Source organism: Ambystoma mexicanum, chromosome 4q, assembly GCF_040938575.1.
Source record: "Ambystoma mexicanum isolate Mex_15411 chromosome 4q, UKY_AmexF1_1, whole genome shotgun sequence".
NCBI classification, from domain to species: Eukaryota; Metazoa; Chordata; class Amphibia; order Caudata; family Ambystomatidae; genus Ambystoma; species Ambystoma mexicanum.
In genome coordinates this window covers 811,193,145-811,215,716 of record NC_090928.1, presented here as the reverse complement: position 1 = coordinate 811,215,716, position 22,572 = coordinate 811,193,145, and positions in this window count along the sequence as shown.

Below are 22,572 nucleotides of genomic sequence, written 5' to 3'. Positions count from 1 at the left end.
ATACTTCCTTTAACCACTCTAGTGTGTGGGGTTCCTTTATTGTGGTGTGATATAATCTGTCTACTATGTACCCGTCATAGTAAAGTGGTACCTTTCTATATTTAGGCCCTGGATCCTCACCTGTTTGTACCTGTGCCTCATGTGTCATCTGTGCCACTCCTTAGCGTTGCCCATTGTCACCATCATCATGGCACCGTTGGGTACTGCATCTGCGCAGCACCAAAGACCCAGCTGGCACAAACAAAAAATCAGGAGTAAAAAAACAATGGTGGGTATCAGTAGTTTGATGGCCATCATGAGCCAGGAAGGTACCCATGAAAAAAGTTAATCAAACCAGGAGCTGGGCTGCACCCCTCCTTCTTCCTTCATCCGTTCGCCAAGGTTGTGCACGCCTGCAATAATGTGCAACATAGTTCCATTGTCGGCATCTGCAGAAGATACGCTCCTGATTTTTCGGCAAACACCTCCATCCATGGCCGTCAACAGGTCTAGGACATACCTGTTCTGCATCGTCATTAGTCGAAGGGACCTTTGCTCCACCTTTATTACGTTGAATCCTTCTTCTGTGTCGTTGGCCAGTTGGATCAGCTCCCAGCATGTAATTTGGAGCATTTTGCGTTGGCTCGCGCTTGGATACTTGGGACGAGGGAGGAAAAAATGTTTCAGCGGAATTGAACAACCGGAACCTGTCTGGAATTTGCATCAAAAGTTCTGTGGATGTCTTGGCTATGTAATTGGACGACCTTCTTTTTCTGGATACTGAGCGTTGCATGTTCTTCGCGGATAGGGCATACACTGCGGCCTCATCGGTTGGTTGTGGAGCCTCTGGTTCTCGAATGGCTGACAGCCCTTTCCCATCTTGAATATGACTTTCAGGGACCACCATCTGGGCGGAATGCAGTGTTGCCAGGGAGCACGTGTCCCTCCATGACTGTGGGAGGTGCAAGTATGCCTGCCTACCGCAAACCCATTATGTATCCATTAATGCAGCTGTCCCTTTCTTCAAGTCTGGAATGATGAGCATTTTGTTACAGTTCTTGTTCATGCCATGTTTATTTTTCATTCTCTGAGAAAGCACAGTTTGTAGGTAATGTATTTTTGCAGTTTGGAGGGCTGTTCCAGGGTAGTGACCCAAGTGAGGTTTGTGATGTGTTGGGCCCATATTGGAGCACATGTTTTCTGGATCCACTGCAACATTTTGACTGCCAACCCTCATAGTAACATGTGATTTGCTTGTCTTGCCATTTATTGTCCGAATGCAATGTTCCTTTAATCACTAGAAATGGCTCCTTCAAGCACACCATTCCTTTGGGTCTTGAGTGGCATGATTTATTGTTCTGTAGCATTTCAAAAGAGACAGTGTGTGCCTGGAAGGTGTTCTTTATTCTGCATAATGCGAGATGAAGGAGACATTGGGCATCTGCAATTGGAGACTCTTGTGGCAGGAGTACCTTGGGGGTACCCAAGGCATGGGGACAGCTCTCATTAGTTGTTTGCTTTCCAGTGAAGTACATGTCTGCATACTATTTATTGGACTGGTGTGGGTGTTGTGGATCTTCTATTGTGTTGAGCCCTAACCCCGAATATTCATCATACTTTCTCCTCCCTGCCACTCTTCTCCATCTTTTATTGCCTTCAGAATGTTCTCTTTCTTTCCCTGCTTCATTCTACATTAAGGATGTTCCCCCTACGCCCTTTTCCCACTCATTGTACAGTGCAATAAACCTTTCAGCCGTCTTAGCATTTTCTTGTTCCACACTTATGGGGGATGGTTTCCCTATAGTTGTTTCAGATAGTTGTGGTGCAGTTGGAGTAGTGTCATCATTTAACCAAGGTAATTCAGAAAAACTCTGATCATTTAATTCGTAAATGTTATATTCAGAGGCGTTGTATGGGGCGGTGGGGTGTGCTGTTACACGTATATTACCTGTACTGTGTGTTTGCCGTGTGCCACTTTTGTGTGTCCCGTGTCCCCAGATCAGTTTAAACTCATCCCATATGAAGTGGGTACCTTGTGTTATCATGCTTGTCCCATTGCCTCCCCCCTCATTTATATCTACTGATATAAATGCTACTGCCCGATATATTACCAGTCCAAACATCATTGAAAAGAATATTATGGCACACGTAACCAAGCAGCATTCATAACTATATCTACACAAGTCAAAATTTCTATTGCCATTCCTATCTATTCTATTGCTGTTTACATCGGGGTCCCCCTCCATTGCCATGGTTTCTCCTACATAATGAGACATAAAAGTGTATTAAGCAACTCATATACATAACAGTTTCTATGATTTACATTCTTCTTCATCTCATTGTGGATTTATTACTACCATTTTTAAACTTAGTTATTGTTAGCATATGACATTTTTGTAAGGAGAGAGAGAGAGAGAGAGATAGAGAGAGAGAGAGAGAGAGAGAGAGAGAGAGAGAGAGAGAGAGAGAGAGAGAGAGAGCACTGTATGTTAACTTTGTCAGAAACATCATTTTACTTTTTTTTTCATCCAGTGTTTCTTCTTTCTGTCACAATTTGGACCTTTCAACCTTAATCTTTCCCCTTCTATGTTTGCGTTACCTCTTCTGCCATTCCCATTTCTGTTTCCTGTGTTACGATATTATAAGCTTTTCGTCCGTCCGTCAAATTTATCCAGCATTTTAGCCCCTTTACTTTTACAGCAGTGGGTGTGCAATACACCACTTCATATGGGCCATGAAATCTTGGAGAGTTCCACCGACGTACGAAACTTCTCACATATACCATCTCCCCTGCCATGAGCTGACCTGTCAGGCTGTCGACTGCTGGTGTTATTGTGTCACTTGTTGCTTCTTGTGTGAACGGGGGTGCTAGCTTTATTAGGTATTCATTGAATTCTTCCCCTAGTACTGTTGCACTTCTGTGAGCATCTGAGTGTCTGTGGAGTGGGGAATGTGCTGTATCCATGCGTCTTCCTGTCACGATCTCATGGTGGGACAAATGGTGGTCCTTGCTGGATTGATTTATTAGTTCAAACAAGGCCATGGGTAAACAGTATACGCAATTTTTAGTTAGTGTGTAACACAATTTCGACAGTCTCCCCTTCAGGAGGCCGTTTATTTTCTCAAACACACTGTTTGATTGCAGATGATGAATTGTACACAATGTATGTGTTATTCCCAACATTGCTGTTACTTCTTTGAAGAGGTCATTGACAAAATGTGTCCCGTTATCTGAGCATATTACATCACAGATTCCCCAGCGGGGAAACACTTCCCGCACTAGGAACTTTGCTACGCACTTCACGTCTGGGTGTGCGCAGGGGCCTGCCACTACCCACCTTGAGAAGGGGCAAACACCACTATCATGTAGCATGATCTTTTGCACCTTTTGTCCATGTCACTGTAATCAATGCGCACCTCTCTGAATGGGCCAGTTGGTTTTGGCAGTGTTCCCCGCATTGTTCTTAGTGTCATCCCCAAATTATATATCTGACATGTCGTACATTCCTTGGCCATTTTTGATATTTGCTCCTGCAACCCTGGTGTAAACCAATTTTCCTATATCTCTGCTGCAATGTGTTGTTTGGCACTATGAGCTGGGAAGTGAAGCTGTTGGAAGGCTATTTCTAATAGCTATATGGCATTACTACTTTACCTGTATTATTCTGATGCCAAAGGAGGTCAGTGATTGACTGGCTACACCCTCTTTTCTCCCACAACTCCTTCTCCTCAACAGTCGCTCTCTGTTATAATTCTAATAGCTAGGAAATGGGCATTGAGTTATACCCATCTGGGCGATCGTCTTCCACATATTTCTTTAGTAGATACTCACCTGATGCTTCTTTAGCGGCAGCTTTCACTGCTGCTTTTCCTAAAGAGATGATGTCATTGTTGTTTGTATGGGCCTGGCATTTCACTATGGCCTCCACTGTAGGTTCCTTTAGTGCCTCTATCAACTCTTTTAGTAACTCAGCGTGCTGCACTGGGGATCCGTCTGATCTATGGAATCCTCTCCTCCCCCATCTAGCCAATCCCCCATGTACTGTTGTGGTCATGTATGCAGAGTCTGTGTATATCGTTACTGGGCATCCCTTTGCTGCATGCAGTGCTTCAATGAGTGCTACTAACTCTGCTGCTTGTGCTGAGTAATGGGCAGGTAATCTTTTTATTCACCTTCCTCTAGTCGGACAACAGCTACCCCCACATGCGTCTCTCCTGTCTCTGAATTGATTGATGCTGATCCATCTATAAAGTATACCTATCCTTCGGACAAGCCATTTTCGCTCGCTGTGGGTGTGTCTCCATCCTGTCCTCTCTATGTAGCAGAATCGTGTTTTTGCATGTCTTCCACTGTTCATGCTTTTGTGAGAAATGTTGCCAGGTTCACTGTTTTACATCTCACTATGTGTATGTTAGCACTGAATAAGATGATCTCATATGCTGTTGCTCTCTGTGTTGTCAGTGTGCTCTTTGATCTTTCTAATATTGCGAATAGTGAATGTTCCACAAACAATGTCACAGAACATCCCATCACAATCGTTGCACTTTTCTCTATTGCGAACGCTGCAGCTGCGAGAGACTGTGTGGCTGCGAGAGACAGTTCGCAAGCGAAGTGTCCTTGCATTACTGCGTCTAGTTTACCACTGTAGTATGCCAGAAGCTTATGACCCAAGGATGTTTTTTGTGTTAGTACAGCTGTCGTAAGTGTCCCATAGCAATGTGAAAATAAATAAAACTCGGGTTCATAGTCTGGGTTTGCGAGTACTGGTGCTGTTGAAATCAGTTCCTTCAGAGTGCCGAAGATATTATGTATTTCTGCTGTCTATTGTATTTCTGTGTTTTCTCTTTGTGTTTCTTTGAGTCCCTGCAGCAATGGTTTTGTTTATCCTGCATATTCTGATATCCAGACATGGCAGTAGTTGCACATGCAGAGAAATATTTGCATTTCTTTCACTGTCTTTGGCTCATTTACAGCATGTACTGCAGCTGCTCAGTCTGGTATGATTCGTTACCATTGTTTGATATCAATTGACCAAGATACAACACTTCTTCTTGGCAGTATTGTAATGTCCCCTTGTCTACCTTGTAACCTTTGTGGGCCAAAAATGTCAAAAGTGTAATAGAATGTTTCCTGCACTCGTCTTCACCTTTCCTGCAAATCAGGAGATCATCCACATATTGAATGATCGTGTTCTTGGTGTCAATATTTCCTAGATATTCATGTAAAATCCTGTTAAATATGCTTGGGCTCTCACAGTATCCCTGAGGTAATCTGCAATGTTCATATATTTTCCCTTCCAGGATGAATGCTGTCAAATATAGTGACTCAGGGTCCAGCAGGACTGAGAAGAATGCATTCTTAAAGTCCACCACTGTAAAATATGATGCATCTTTTGGTATGCTACACAAAATTGATGCAGGATTTGGGACCAAAATAAACTCTTTTTGTATGATGTCATTAAGAGGGCGTAGGTCCCGGATCATCCTCCACGCCACGCCCTTTGCCTTTTTGATAGGGTAGAAGCAATTATTACATGGTGAATTTGAGGGTACTATTATTCTCTGAGCTAACAAGGCATGTATTGTTTCTTTTAACCCTTCTTCTGCTTCTCAGGACAAGGGGTATTGCTTTACCTTGGGCAGCAATGCCCCATGTTTGAGCTTTATTTTTACTGATGTCACCTTGCGCAACAACCCTATATCATATGGGCCTGTGGACCAAATTTCCTGTGGCACCAGTTGCATGTCATCATCGAAAAAGGGAGGTGGCGCCCCTACCACTGCCATTAGCTGTACTGGCACCTGTCTTGTCTGTATCATGATATTGCAGGGGATTGCAATCACCATCACTATCTCCCCGTCGCTGTCTGAGTCAGTGAAAAGGTCCTCATCGGACAGGTCTCACATAGCAATGTTAGCATTAATGCATAATACTGTTCGCCATTGACACCCATGTATGTCCATTCCTATAACCGCTATTCTTTGTGCTGACACCTGCACTGCATAAAAATCTAGGGATAATCACTGTTCCTGCCATTATTTCTGAGGGTACTATAGGGCGGAAAAAACACATTATGCTGGCACTCTTCACTCTTGGCGCTTTAACTCAGGCACAACCCGTGCTAGTGTTTTTAGCCCTTGGATAAACATGTCTGGATCAACTGGTATACTGTGCACCTCCGGTGCTGTGGCTCCAGCGTGTACTACCAACATCACTTGCATTGGGCAGATCTCCGGGGTTCAGCAGACTATCCCCCTTTCAGTGAATGATATGGTCATATTGAGCTTACTGAGGAGGTCCCTCTCCAGCAAGTTAATTGGTGATTCTTCATAGTACAGTAAAGGGGCTTGTACTGTCTTCCCGCCCAATGTTACATCCAAATCCTATGTGTAAGGAGCCTCGACCACCGCCCCAGAGAACACTTATGTTTCCAATTTACGATTAGATAACAGAAACCTGCCTTCTCGTAGGCATGATTTTTCGGCTCCCGAGCCTACCATAAAAATGAATTGTTTGTTTCCTATCTCCACCCTCACCAGTGGTTCCTCAGATGCATCGAGGGTCGTTGATAGTACTGGACGCACAAGTGTTCTCTGTGGGCAGTCCTATGCTGAGTACCTTGTGTTTCCCCCATTGTCAAAAACATTCCCTAACACCACTGCCACCCCACCAAATGGTGTAGGGGCAGCGTTTGCCATTGTGACAAAATGGTTGCCTTGTACATTTGTCATTTGTTCGCGGGATTGTGGGTGCTGTTGAACATTACGCAGTGGCACCCTACGTTCATCTGTGTAACTCTGATCCTGCTGTTCTTCTCTCCCTCCACCGCCCATTGACAGCCCATGTGGGCTTCCTGGGTGGGGGTGGCCGTAATGTTGTTCATTCATTTTGATACTTAACCATGGGTCTGCATCTACACTCCTGTGAAAAGTGTACCCACCTTCCGCAATTCCAACAATTCCTTGACCATCTCCCCTTTGTCCTCTGTACCCACCTCGTCCTCCGCTGGCACTTCTCTCCTGCCACTGCGGCACTCTGTATTGTTCCTCACAATTGCACTGTTCCTGTCCGTTTCTTGCCCAATTAGCTGCCATTCTAGCTTGTATTACAGTTGACCCCTCCTCCTCCTCTCGTTCCCTTTATGTGGGGAGTGCGGCTACAGCTGCTGTGACCTTCACTAGCTTCATCTGAATTGATTTTGCCTCGTTTGCCAACCTTCTCTGTGCTATCTCCTTCTCCCTCTCTTTGATCTTTTTGCAATGGTCTACTATAATGCTCTGTATCTCGGCAAAGCCTTTTGCTTCAATCCCAGCTATTTTATCAAGCACTTTCTGAACTTCCTTCAGGAGCCCTCTCTTTATTATAAAGTAGAACAGGAAGGTAGATTGATCCCAGGCTGTGCCCGTCTCCGGTCTCCACATCTTCTGTACCCGTAAAATGAAGGCCATCACATCTTCCTCATTGTACATTGTATTACTGACTGTAAATCAGGCATGTCTGGGAATGTGTCTCTTAATGCATCCCATATTCTTGCTCTTACTGTGTTAAAGGAAGCACCGTTATGGCGGTCACAATCCAATGTTATCCCCGGGAAGCCTGCTTTTGCCCAAACCCTTTCTGCTTGATCACCTACCACAGACATCAGCAAGCTTTTAACATCACTTACTGCAAAAGGGACCCCTGCAGTGTTCTTCTCGAATGCATATATCCATTTACTTGCACCTCCTGAAAGTGGGGGCAGTAACTTTAATAAATTTGCTTTATCCATCTGTGCCCAGGGTATGTAATTTGGCCTCCCTCCTCCCCTGTGTGTCAGTGGTAGCTGCAACTTGCCTTTGGTCCCTTTCCCCGTACTCACCTTTGTCCCTCTTTTTCCCAGTACTGCCATCCTCCCCATTCTGTTTCTTAACATTCCATTCCATTCTTCTTCCATTGCCCGCCCCAGAAGTGTTTTGTCTATCCTCACTGGTGCCCCTCCTGCTGCAATCCCTATTAGCCTTCCTTCTAACTCCTGTTACTCTATGTCGCACCAGAGCTCTTCTCCTCCCAATGCATGCACCCTCCCATCTGCTCCCCCTCAAGCGTGTGTTGTTCTAACTCTATTATTCTTGTTGTCTCATCATTTATTCTAAATAATATGTCCCCCTTCTTCCACCCTTCTTCTATGGACCTGTCTGGTGTTTGCGACCTCTGTGTTTGATCGATCCTGGAAGTATCTGATCCACTTTGTTTGCATATATCTCTTAGTCTGGACAGTTCACTTCGGGCCACTGATAACCTTGAGTCTAAATTTTCTGTGATTCAATATCTATTGCTGGGGTACTCACCTGTACACCCGCTCTCGGGCACTCATATGGTTGGGGTGCTGTGGGTTGTGGGGTGGTTGAGGAGGTGGGTTTTGACACATATACCAGGTCTCTGTATCCCTCAGCTGGTACTGTTTTTTGTAAGAGGGGGTATATTCGTACAACCACTACTGGTCCTTCCTTTTCTCCTCCCTCCTTTCCATTATTCTCTATTGCCAGGGGAGATGGAACCTGTTCTTTTAGTGCTCTTTTCTTTTTATTGGCAGCACCTCTTCAAATAACCGCCATAGATCCAATATCTCCCTTCTATTCTGCAATTGTTTTCCTTTATATTTTACAAATAGGCATGTGGTTACCATGTCCAGTACATTGGTGTCAAAGGATCTTCCCTGGGACCACACCTGCGGTAGCCCTTCTGCTTTTAATTCTGTTATCCATTGATCGTGGTACTTTGTAATTCTGTCTGCGTAACCTGGTAGACTCTGGCAGATGTGGGCCAATGGCGTTTCCACGCCCATTCTAACTCCTAGCCCCCTGTGTTCCCTTTGCTGGCATGTATTATATAGTCATAATTCTAGCTAAACCAGTATTATTTGCCGTTTGTATACCACTTTTGCATAACACTATAGGCTCACTCTTCACAGGGTCATACTTACGATGACCACTATTCATGGGACTACAATTCAACAATTTTAGTTATTACCAAAATACAGTGATCACAAAAAGACATAACAAATCTAATACATAACATTGACTAATAGACAGTTGACATACAACATGTAACATATACACTCCCTACCTTCTCTCAGCGTTCTACTATCAAAGATCTCCCCTGTCCCAATACTTTACACCCTTCACCCCTTAGTTGTCTGGATATTTTTCCCATTAATCAGAAAAGAGAAAGAGTAAAGTGTTTCTAAATGATATTCCAAGTTTTCCCCTTATCTGAGACTCCCACTTGATTCCTTTTATTTTCCACTTATTCCCAGCACAAATCAAGATAGCACTATGCAGCTCCGCCTTCTACCCCCTCGCGGAGCTAGGTTCCTGTATTCCCTTTTCACCTTGTAATCTCCTTAACTCATCCTAATGGCCATATGCATAGAAAGAAAGAAAAGAATAAGACACTGGCCCTCATTCCGAGATTGGAGGTAGCCATGGTGCTATTTGCTTCATGACTGCCTCCATTACCGGGTACGGCACCGGTCTGGTTGAATGGGGACTTACCAAGACATTCCGACCTGTGCAGACCCGGTAAATCCCCATTCAACCAACCATTCCCCATTCCCATCTGAGCCCCCATAGGGCTCAAATGGGAATGGGGAAGGTGCTAATAACGGGCCCGCGAATAGCAGGCCGTTATTAGTACCCTGGTCCCTTAGCGAGACCCGTAGAGGACGTGTGGTCAGACCAAACGTCCTTTACGGTTCCCGCTAAGTGACCTCGGAATTGGGCGGTAAGGGATTACCGGCACCGGTCTCCTTACCGGTACCTGGTATCCCTTACCGCCCAACTCATAATGACCCCCAATATCTATTATATCCAGAAGAGCCCCCTTTCTGTTTTCCCCTCAACTCGATCTGACCCCATATGCTATATGCTATATCCAGCCCCTTCTAATGTCGCTCGCACTTGGAACTCACGTGTCCGCCTGGATCCGAGACCCTCCAGACCCCGACCGTACAGGCGCTGCCCCACACTCAATGGCCGCCGCTGGCTCTGGCTAGTGGTACAGTGGGTTCTGCAAAGGGGGACCCATACCCTCTCACCCTACTGCATGCACACGTCTAAGTGTACCAGTTGCCGTAGGTGGGCAGCTCTCTTGAGGGGGTGCGCCATGGGTCCGCTGTGGCCGGGGACGTTCCATGCCAAAAGGAACAAAGGGACAAATCACATCCCAGGGGTCACCACTTGAAAGTGAGCATCCCCCAAAAAGACATTTACAACTCCCCAGTGAGAGTCAATGATGGACACACCCCAGAGGGAAATGAGACCAAGACCAAGTGAGGGTGAAGTCAAAAGATAATAAGTTTATCCAAACCAATATAGGGCAAGCAGAGAACTCTGCAAAGTCTGAGAGCGCTCTGCCAGACATCAGCAAACATTCACATTTTGTCACAAAACCACGTCACCTATGACGTGATAACTAAGGGATACATGAATCGATGAGATTGGGCAGTAAGGAAGGGCACATATAGGTCCTTAAGGGTGAAACTCCAGGGTTGGTGAGGCTCCTTGAGGGGTCATGGTGACACTTGCAGGTCAGCTGAACTCATCTGTATGGAGCTCTGGTCAGTTGATGGTTGATTGATAGATCTTGACTATACTAACATTTGCCCTTGTGGCCACACATACTCATTCAGTGTTAATTGTAATTCATGATGCCCTGTAAATCCTACAAATAGTTATTCTAACATCACAAGAAAAATAACAAATAACGCTGGTGTGAATATTTCATCATTCTAAGTAAATACTATACATGGGGTGAGCAATAGGTGAGAAGCTTTCATGGGTTTAGTTTGCTTATCAGGGGGCACAGACAGGGATACGTCTATCATTCTTCTTTCTTAGATCTAGTGGGGGATACCTTTGTAGTATGTTAATACAAATGAGAATTATATGATCTCTATGGTCAGGGGTTTGGGTGAACTGGGATACTATCGGGTCAGAGGGCACTTAACCGGTACATCAAGAGGAGGTGGGATGAGAGGCTTGTTGCCCATAATTCTTTCAATCTGAGTCTGAGGTCTTGGAGGGTGCTCACTGGGTGCAGGCACAAGAGAAGGGCGAGGGGTTACAATCATAGCATCACATCATCGGTAGGGCCAGGGCTTTACAACTCAGCCTGGCCAGAGGGGGAGGGAAGGTGGGAGCTGAGCACACAGTATTAGATGAGTGAGGAGAAAAGGCCATGTGGTCTGTTGAGCAGTATATTTTCTATGTTGTGGGGGGTGGGCACACATGGAACATACAAACGAGGTAGAAATAGGTTAGTGTGTGCAGTGGTACATTAAAAAGGTGTGCAAATTCTGCTTACAATATGGGGTGCATGATTCAATGCTCAGGGGATATGCACATGCTACAAAAAACACTCTATTACACGATTGACACACATCATAAAAAAAAGATACATAGTACGATACTAATTGAATATATTGGGAATCGTATATTTTAGAACATCATTGAGTATATATTGATATCATACATTGCTTCGTGTATTCTGTAACAACCAATAATCCCTGCTCGGTGATGAAAGGCTTAACCATACAATACATGGCTCTGCATGCAATCTGGGATGGGTGAGGGTCACCTTACTTCAATATATATAAAATCAATCTCGTGGTTCATAAATGTGGGGTCTGCAAGGGGACAGGACACGTTTTATGGAGATAGCTTGTTTTCCTCAAACCCCAGCTTCGGCCCGGTCATCCGCAGGTCAATGATAGACTGCGAAAGGTGAAAGATACAGTGTTTGCCATGTAACTTGTTTGCTCCTTGTCTCACATGAGAACAGGCCTGCAGCAGGGCCGCCTAGGGGAGGAGGGCGAGGGAAGTGACTTGCTCGCTGTGCGTGATCATGAGGGGAGAGCTGCAGACCTGCAGACCACTTGTGTTAGTTAGGCCTAAGTTGTTATGTTCAAAATGGAGCCTGAGTGTGTCACAAAATGGAGTCTGATATCATACTACCGGGTGAGCATTGCAGCCACATGTGTCGACCCACAGCCATCCCGCAACCCTGGCCACAGGCGCATGGATGGCTGCTGGGCAAGTCATAAAATGGATGTTGTTGAGAATGGAGGGGAGGGGGGCCTTGAAGACCTTTCCTTCCATACAATACCAACACTTGTATGGCCAATTTTGACATAGAAGAGAAATGATTGTGTAACATCATAATGAGTTGAAAAGTTCCCATGCTCCATGTCCCGATTGGCTACCTAATATCGTACTAAAGGCCCATTCAGAACTGTGGGCCTGACTATTGGTCCTTCTTTACAAACATATAGAAACAACAGGCTTTATACCGCATAGTTGGAGCAAAGCAATTTTGGTCCCAAATAATAAGAAAGATGACAGGTTAAACCCATTGAGCTATAGATTTCTAACTATGATGAGTACAAGCCAAACAATCTTTGCTTGTTTACTTCTGCAGAAACTTTCTAGGTAGGCCAACAACAAAGAAATATTCAGTCCATTTCAGACCGGTTTCAGAAAAAAATACAGTACCACTACTGACTTATGTGTTGTACAATACCTAATAACGGAGAGAGAGAATACAAACAACCTCTAATGTTGTTGTGTGGACTTTACGAAGACTTTTGACTATATCATGCACTTCTCTGGGAAAAACATATTGCATGGAGTATTGAAAAGAACCTGCTGTATTATAAAAAGCTGTTGTGCACCGACACACATATTGCCATTTGCTTGAACCTTGCTGGGCATTGCACTAAATACCAAGATACTAACACAGGCCTTAAGCAAGGGTGTGTTTTAGGACCCATTTTGTACAATTTATTTACAGCGGATATGAGTTTAATGTTTCAGCAAACATAATTTTCCACCTAGGATTAATGGCGTACAGACACTGTGGCTCTCCTACACAAATGATATTATAGTGTTTGATCGCATGAAAATTGGCCTCCAATGGTATATTCATCCTCTGGTGGAATAAGCAAAGGTAAATGTGATGGTTATCAATACAGCCAAAACAAAAATGTTGCATTTGTGTGAAAAAAATATAAACAAGGAAAACTTTGTATGACATATTGAGGATATTCTGCTCATTAGGGTGACGAAATTTAATTCGTTTTTTTTTTCCATCACAGCAAACCCTAGTGGGATATTCTACCAGGAAAATGTCATTGCAAAAGTTTGGAGAAAATGGTTGGCCATAAAACATTATATTGTTTACCGTGGTTGTTATAACATTGAAGGTCTCCTTGAAGTGTAAAGAGCCAGTATCTTGCCCACAATACTTTATGTTATGGTCTTAAAATATGAGCAAATTGACTGGTCAGAACAGCTTGAGGGCAAATTACTGAGAACTGTTATAAATGTACCCAAATCAGTTCCAATAGAGGCTTTGGGGTTGAGTATGTGGTACTGCGACTTGTCCCAACAGTGTTTCAGGAGCCAACCACCTACTATCTATTTAACTAGGCTTTGCAATACTGACTTCAAACTCTTTGTCTTGTATTTGTGCCTGAATGTACTGCCAACCATGGAGGTTGTTCACGGCTGGTTATAAATCCCTTACAAGGAAAGACATTGCTGCTGATGTTACATTGCAGTTGAATCTTGTTGCCACGTCCTTACAAGTTGTAAGTCTTTGGAATCTCTTCATACAAGTGGGTATGCTCATTTTGTAACTAACATAGAGGACTGTTAAGGTGATCAATTTTGGTCTACTCTGGCGCAACATCATTGTTTGTTTGTTTGTTTGTTTTATTCACTTATAATGTGGACCAGACCCGAAGGTAACCGGGCGCAGCATTACAGAATATGCAAGGTTTAGGATATACAGCCATAGGAGATCAATTACAGATTCCAGGCAAAAAGAGAATATGTACAGTCCGAGGAAGATCAGAAATAGACTACAAGCAAGATAGAATATGTACAGGCACGAGCAGGTTATCACAGGCATGGGGCATGAGCAGGTAGTTACTAGCCTAAAGGGGAGTTATACAAGTGGGCAACAGGATGGTGAATGCATGTATATATACACTAGGAAGTATCCAGAGTCTAGGTGGAGCAAGTGAACAACTAAGCGTCAGCAGACTTCAGTAGGTTGATATAGTTGGATATGAATTTCAGAAAGGGCTGCTCCTTGCATAGAGGGTGTGGAAATGAGTTCCATAGTTGGGCCTCTCGGACCTGGAAGCTACCTCCCCCAGCCTTGGTCAGCCTGAATCGTGGTATGATAAGGCTATTGGCATTAGTGGTTCTTGCCGCTCGAGTAGAGCTTATCTTTAGGAATCTGTCCATGAGATAGCTGGGTGTGGCATTATTCAAAGCTTTGTGAACAAGGGATGCAACTTTTAAATGGATTTTGTTTTGGGTAGACAGCCAGTTGTTTTGGCGTCTAGTCTTAGAAATGTGCAATCTTTTGGACATGCCTAGAGCTGCTTATAAGACGTTATTTTGTAGGATTTGGATTCTGTGGATGATAGATTTGTTAGCGCCTATATATAGGGCATTGCAATAGTCGAGCCTGGACAGAGTAAGGGCTCTAGATAAAATAATGCAATTGTCATCTGAGAGAAAGTGTTTACCTGCTCTAATGAGCTTACAAGTGTAAGCAGTGGCTGATGCCACAGATGTCACCTGTTTATCGAAGGAGAGGGTGGCATGCAGATAAAAGCCAAGTGTCTTCACCTCCTTCGACACCATGATGATATTTCCATCAATCTCAAATGAGGTGTAGTTTTGGCCTAGTTTTTTGAGATTCGGGTGAGTACTCAGGATGATTAGCTATGTTGTATCATCATTCAGGAACAGACTGTGGGTTGCCATCCATGTCTGGATGATGAGATACACCGTATTTACCAAGGCCAAATCCTTGTTGTAATCCCCAGAAAGTGGGAGGAGAATCTGGGTATCGTCTGCATAATTAGTGTAGGTGATACCAAGAAGGTCCAGATCATCAAAAAGGGGCTTAGGAAATATGTTGTATAAGGTAGGGGAGACGCAGGACCCCTGGGGAACTCAGCATAGAATGGGAATCTGATCCACAGCTGCTGAAGGGGAGAACACCCTCATAGTCCTGTCGCCGAGGAAGGACTCAGTCCAGGTTATAGCCCCCTTGGAGAAATGTGCAGCTGAATCTAGGTGTCTGCAAAGGACCTTGTGGTTGACAAGATTGAATGTAGCCGAAAGTTCCAGCAGCAGGAGGAGGGCTGTTTTGCCTTTGTCTCTGAGTTCATCTATTTGATCCTTCAAGTCAATGAGGGCAGTCTCCGTACCATGTTGGGGACGGAAGCCTGATTGATGTGCTCCTAAGAGCTTATGTTGTTCCAAGAATTTTTGAATTTGGTTATAAGCAATCTTGTCCAGGATTTTGAACAGAAATGGGACTGTTGTGATAGGATGGTTTGTGGGTGTAAGTGGATCTAAGGTTTTCTTTTTGAGCAGCGGTAGTACCCAAGATTGTTTCAGGTTAACAGTGCCCATGGCAAATGAGGCATTAATACGTTTCGATACAACTGGGGAGAGATCTCTGGCAGCATCTTTTATAAGCTAGGCTGGGCAGAGGTCACCTTGGCAGTTGGAATGCTTGAGAGAGAGGATGACTTTCTCCAACTCAAGGATAGAGGTTTTAGAAAACATGAATCACACAACTGAGTCCCGTTCCTTTGAAGGGGTGTCGGTACTCATATTGTTGGTCTGAAATGGTTGATTGAGAGAAGTTTTTTTCTTGGCTATTTTCTTTTGATAGTGCTTCATGTATAGTTGCACACCATGGTTTATATTTGGAGCATGTATCCTGAGCATGTATCCGGGATGGGGATAGGTGACTCTAATTCCTTGAGGATGTTAAACAGTTTCCTCATACTTGAATTAGCATTAGATATACACTTATTGTATGAATGTCACTTGGCCATGATATAGATATACACTTATTGTATGAATGTCACTTGGCCATGTGGATTTCCTTTTTGTAATGGGAGGAGATTTCCCCAAGTTTATTTTTGTGGTCTTCAGACGGGCTTAGCCTCCATGCTGTTTTGCAACTCCTCTTAAGTTGTCGCAAAACCTTTACTTCAGGGGTGAACCATTTATTTAGATGGGATTTGGGTTTACTCTGTCTGAGTTTTAGGGGGGCATTGTTATCAAGTGTGCATAATTTTGTTGTACTCGTCGACGAGTGTTTCCGTGTCTGAGTGATCTGCTAATTGGTTAAGAGTGGGTAGGATGGCCGGAATCACTTTATCCTCAGTAATACTCTTTTTGTTCCTTGTTGACATGGCGGGCCATGGTGGGGGCTGGAGAGAGTGGTCTAGAGGTGGAGAGTTCAAAGGACAAGATGAAATGGTCTGTCCACAGTTGTGGGGAAATGGATTTGATGTTGGCAGTGTAGTTGTAATCTGCCAGTCAATCAAGGATTCTGCCTTTGGTATGAGTGGGTTTGAAAAAAAATGGAGTAATGCCCAGTTCAGCGAGAATATTGGCAATGGAGGTGGTGTGTTTGGCTGAGGGGTCATTATATCCCAAATTAAAGTCCTCTAGGACCAGTAATTGTGAAGATGTTTCAAGGTTATTGGATAATAGGCTGTGTATATTCTCCTCGAATGTTCCTATAGGTCCAGGTGGTCTGTAGATAAGGTGGATAGTCAATGTCTGGGAGTTAAGTAGAGCAATTTTGAGAGTAGGTGCTTTGCATGATTCGGACACTAGGGTTGGTGTCATTCTCATACATAGGCTAGTCTTAGTGATGATGGCAATGCCGCCGCCTCACATGTTAATTCTATCCTGTCTCAGTATGGTGTACCCATCTGGAATTGCTAATGAGAGTAGGGGTCCAGCTGCATCATGCAGCCAGGACTTTGATAGCAAGAAAGTCCAAATTATCGGCTGATATTAGGTCGCATATCTCTGTGGCATATGCAGTAAGGGACCTGGCATTTATTAATCCTCCTTTAAGCAGGGAAGCTGCTCCCATGGCTTGTGCAGGTTTTATTTTAGTAGGAGTAGTTAGACGTCTCAAGATATTAAGGTGGGTAATATTTACCTTATGAAAATTGGATCTTTTGTTAGTGGGGGATAGGGTTCTGGTTAGGGGCTCATGGAGTCTTGTGAGTCTCACTCTGAGTATAACGTTTCTAAGGGGCAGACTACATGGATTAATTTGAGGCCAGCTTGAGGGACTCGGGCCAGGGAGATCCATGGTGGTGGGGGTTACAAAGAGAACGCTGGTAGAAGTGTGTAGAGCTCTCTTGTAGGTTGTGAGGTGGCTACTGTGAAATGTCTGAAGGATAATGAACTGTAGATATAAGTGGGTAAGAGGCTACTGTCTATAATGCTAATGATGTGATATAGCTTGGGCGGTGGTTTATAATAGGTTAGGATGCACCTTCTAAGTAGTGGCGTGTGAATGCACTAAGCTATGTTTATAGTTCGGAGTATGAAGGCGTACCAATGTTACTAAAGGCAGTTAGCACAAGCTACACAAATTTGAATAGGCTAGATCAAATGAGCTCAAGTTAATACCTAGTTCAGCATGGACACAGTAGTCTGCAATGGGCTAAATTCAACATATGCACAATAGGCTAAATTCAACATGGGCACAATGGGCTAAATGCAACATGGGCACAATGGGCTAAATTCAACATAGGGACAGTAGGCTAAATTCAACATGGGCACAGTAGGCTACATTCAACATGGGCACAGTGGGCTAGATTCAAAATAGGCACAGTAGGCTAAATTCAACATAGGCACAAATAGGCTAAATTCAACATGGGCACAGTGGGCTAAATTCAACATGGGCATCGTGGGCTAGATTCAACATAGGCACAATAGGCTAAATTCAACATATGCGCAAATAGGCTAAATTGGGCATAGGCACAATGGGCTAGATTCAACATAGGCACAGTGCGGTAGATGGATACAATACAAGCAGAAGGAACACGTATGTAAATAGAGTGCAGTTGCAAGGAGGAGAGCACTCAGAGGCACCAGCTTTCGTGCAGCAATGTTAGCGGCACACACATGCAAGTATTGCCCTAAACATTGTTGTAAACTAAAAATCCTAAACTATAAACTAAACAACTATAAATATTGCCCTTTATCAAGTAGGCAACATCTAGATTCCAGGCAAAGAAGAAGTGCAATTATATGCGCAATGGTTCTAGTCTTAGTAATGAAGTCTGGCAGTAAACATATGTAGAGGATATCTAAGTTCAGCATTGAGATTAAATGTACACAATACTGGTCTATGGTACAAACAGTTTGTGGGGCCACTGTAGCAGAACGCACTCGGGTGCGGTCCCTTTAGATAGCTGATGAACATACATTTGTCTTTATAACACAAATTGGTTGCATGCAGAGTAGTCAATAGTAGCAAATGTAATTAGGGCAACACAACTAACGGCTGGAAGGGTTGCAAGTCGTACAGGCTAACAGTTTGAGGATGCAATGTGGAAATCTCTAACTGTGATTACAAGTAAAGAACGGCAGCGACGTAGCATCAAAGTGGCAGTAGTCATGAGTACATAAATAAAGTAAAGTATTGGTCCCCAAGGCAAGTTGGTCAGTCTTAGATGAAAGTGTTCAAAGAGTTTGAAACGGAGTCAGGTGGCGAGCAATGAGGTAGCGCCGCTCTGAAGAAAAACTGGGTGCATGTCAGGCAATCGAGCATGAGGGGTCGGGCTGCTTGTACTTACGATTGGTGTGGGCGATGGGCATAAATCCTGGCCGAGGTCCGTACGGCCCCAGACAGGCTAGGACAGGCGAACGTGGGCCTATTGGGAGGTGGGCTGGCTCACGCCTCTGATGGCTGATTGGCTTCTATGTAGCCAGCTGCAGCCAATCAGGAACACATTGGTGGTAGTGGCAGAAGCATATAATATGGAAGGAGGTATTGAAGAAGGTTAAAAAGCATTAATAAGAAAAGGTGCCTATATGGCGGATACATTTCATCTGTACCCGTTGCAGTATAAATGTGATTATCAAGATTAAAATTATTTGTTTGTTAATTGTACAAACTAATTACCCTGAATTTGTTATCTTTATTTGTTTTTAAATTGATTATAGTTTTATTGCTCTTCTCTTGTAATTTGCATGTCTTTTTATTTCTTCTATGTGCTTAAAGTTTTGTATTAAACTAAATGCACAATAAAAAATGTATTCTTTCTTAAATGGGTGGTATTTTAGCCCTGATCGTAAACAGCACTTACCACCTGTGCTAACATTAACACATTGTCTCATTATAGGTGCATCCGCCCTCCCCATTCCCATTCCTATGGGCTCACATAGGAAAGTGGAGTAATGAATTTCCGGCTCCCCGAAATGGGCAAATACAGGGTCTGCCAGGGATGTAATGGCCCTGTATTGCCACATTGCCATGAGCCCGAAAAATGTGCAAGTTCGGCGGCAGCCTGCTGGTTTGACTGGCAAGGCTACCGCCAAACTTGTAATGAGGCCCATTTTCTGTAATTGGCTTCCACATATTTGTGCAGTTACCACAGAACCAATGAGGGCCAGAACGTAGTGAGCACACTTCTTATCACACCCTGTAGCCACAACGTCTGCATGCAGGAATTTCAGGCTGCATGCTCAAGCCCACTGAATTCAGAAATCACAAAAAGCGGATTCAGAAGGGAAGTAAAGAAAAACAAACACGTGCATTATTTGCGTGGGCTCTTTATTTCGGGTATTACATAAATGGAGGGGTTGTGCTGGGGAAGAGTTACGTTTTTTATTTGTATGTATTTAAAGTTGCATTTTGTGTGTATTGAGGGGGATGTAGTGGGGGTTTGTTGCAGTGATTTAAAAGTGTTATTGTGGGAGGTGCTAAATAGTAATAACAAGCAAGTCTAGTTTAAACATCCCCCAACTCCCCCCCAACCCCCCTTCCTGGACTGCAATAAGGCAGAGCTGGATTATGGGTACGATAGTTCTAACTCTGTAAACCCCGAAAGTTTACCCAATTGTACATGTTACCTAGCACCTCCCTTTTTGTAACCAAGTAACCACATGTTGTTTTTTCCACCACCTTTTGTAACCGCAATCCTGCCTACGTACACTTTCATGTAATAGTGCCTCGATGCCTTTGGGCTGTAGTGTGCTCTACAAATTTAAAAAATAAAAATAAAATAAAATGGACCAGAGAGGTTGTCTGGAATGTGCTGTCTAACAATTCATGCCAATCTCAAATCATACATAGATTGCCTGGCATTCACAAAGGTATTTGCTCACACAATGCGGTTTTGTCAACATCGTTTCTCACACATATTTTCCAACTTCTGCACACAGTTGGCCCACGCAAGCAGAAAAACAAAATTAGTGAAATAGAGTAAGTAATACGTCTTCTATTCGTAACGTTCTGCAATGAGTGCGCATTGCCTTTGTGGTTTAGTACCGCTTAAACAATTCACTGGAAACTTGTGCTCATGGTTAACAGTCGGAGAAAGAAGCGACATTAAGGACTATGTGCTACTCTTTCGATTGTTAAGCCTGCATAAAAGGAGCTGCGCTTCGTTGAAGTGAGCGGGCTTTCAAGAGCAACCGAATGAATCCAGTTGTATTTTTCACAGCCATTCATGTTTACAGCAGGCAGTTCAAGTTATATCTCTGTTAACATTTCAATGAAACATACAAGATGCAACGTTAATGAAATATGCCATGGTCTCACTGGCAGCACAGGGCAAGTGAAGCCTTGGCACCCGTGTTACTGATTCCGTGGAGTACTTATTACTGCTGCCACACGAGTGGCACATATTTCCTATATCGTGCTTCTCTGGCCAGCGAGCGACACAACATATTTCTTTAACGCCCACTCCCTTTATGATGGAAGCAGGAAATGCTACATGTTCTTTTGTTTAAAGAAGTACTATTGATTTTTTTTTCTTTTAAAGCTGAGCCATTCCGAAGGGACAAAATGACTGCAAATCAATCCCCAGGCCAGTAATGATCACAATTGAAGATACAGTCATTGTAGCAGCAAATGCTGTCATTAGAAATACAATAATCCAGATAATTGCCAATGGAACACATGCGCATGTGAAATGCAGACCCAACAATGGTGCAATATGGGAGCACTATTAAGGATGTGACAAGTATTCAAAGTTATAACGTGATTCAGGCTTTCCAAGAAGTCGAGAGCCCATAGAACAGGAAATCATAGCTTTTTTATGCTTCATAGTAGATCGTTTCTTACACTTTGGATCTCATTTTGAGCTTAGAGTAACAGGATTAAAATCCATAAAAGCGTTTATGCATTTCTTTTCCGGTACTCCAGATTTTCCTGCATTTGTATGGTTGAGAGGAGGGGCGGAACGTGACTTATGTTTACTTCCCCTCCTTTCCTGTGCATAATACAAATAGTCCAGCATCTGGGCCAGCATGCATTTTCATGCCGGCGTAAATGCTGCGGATCCCAATGGAGTCTGCTGGCATTTTCCATAGGTAAGGGGGATTCTGGGAGTTTCTCTCTACCAGCCTATATCCCAGATTTGAGTCTCAACCAGAGTCTTTAGCTCACCATCCTTTCACAGAAGTGAAATGTCCACTACATATCAGTCTTTGTCCTGCCCAAGGACAGTCCAGCATCAAAATGCCAGACAATTCTCTTCTGAACAAGAGTACCAACAGCAACCGCAGACACGTTTTTTTCCGCCTGGTTTGGCCTCGTCAGTGAGGTGGAGCTGTGCCTCCCTAAGAACATTGAGCAAGGGTTCCACATCTGGAATAACCTAGTAACTTAGGGTGAAAACCCAAAGCTTCTTAATATGCATAAGTAAAGGCTGTTCTGGGAGTTTCTCTCTACCGGCCTATATCCCGGATTTGAGTCTCAACCAGAGTCTTATGCGCCATCAAAAATCAGGCAGACTCCATAGGAAGCCATTGTAAACAGCACCTAACATGCGTCCATTGCAGGCAGCGTTTACTCAATGTGCAATAGAGGAGGACAAAAGGCTGTTTACATGCTTGTACGCCACCTTTTGCCCACTACCCCTTTTGGATGCTGGCATGCAAATGATGAGAATTTGGTGGTGGGGGCCCTTTTACGTTGAATGTAAATGTAACAGGTCCCAGCCGTCAAATCACAGGGAACTCGAAAATTAGCCACTTTTTGTTTCTTTGTGCAGCACATAGTGTGTCAGGATAATCTAAATGTGGGCCATCTACTCTCAGTTAACTAGCAAGTCAGCTACACCTCCCTTAAGATGCACAGCAGACAGACACATGTGTTTAGGGTTGCTCGTTGTACTCTTTTTCAGAGGAGATTACCTAGAATGGCGAGCTGTACTGCCTTTGCTGGTGGGACGAGACTGGTATGCAAAGAGATATTCTGCTCTGTGACAGGTGGCGCAGATAAAACGTGACTGAAACACTCTCAAGTGGGTCACATTCGATAGAACACGTTAATAGAGAAAAGGTCTGTTCTTGCCTGAAAGTTTCTCACATTTTTTATTTAAACATACAAAATGACATTAGAAAATGCATTGGAAAAGATACACATTTACTCGATGTGCTTTTGGTTATTCACTGTCAAATTCAAATTATGGGGGTCATTTGTAGTGCCAGCTCATTCCATTGTTCCCTTTGGAGGCAGAGTGGCAGGAGGGG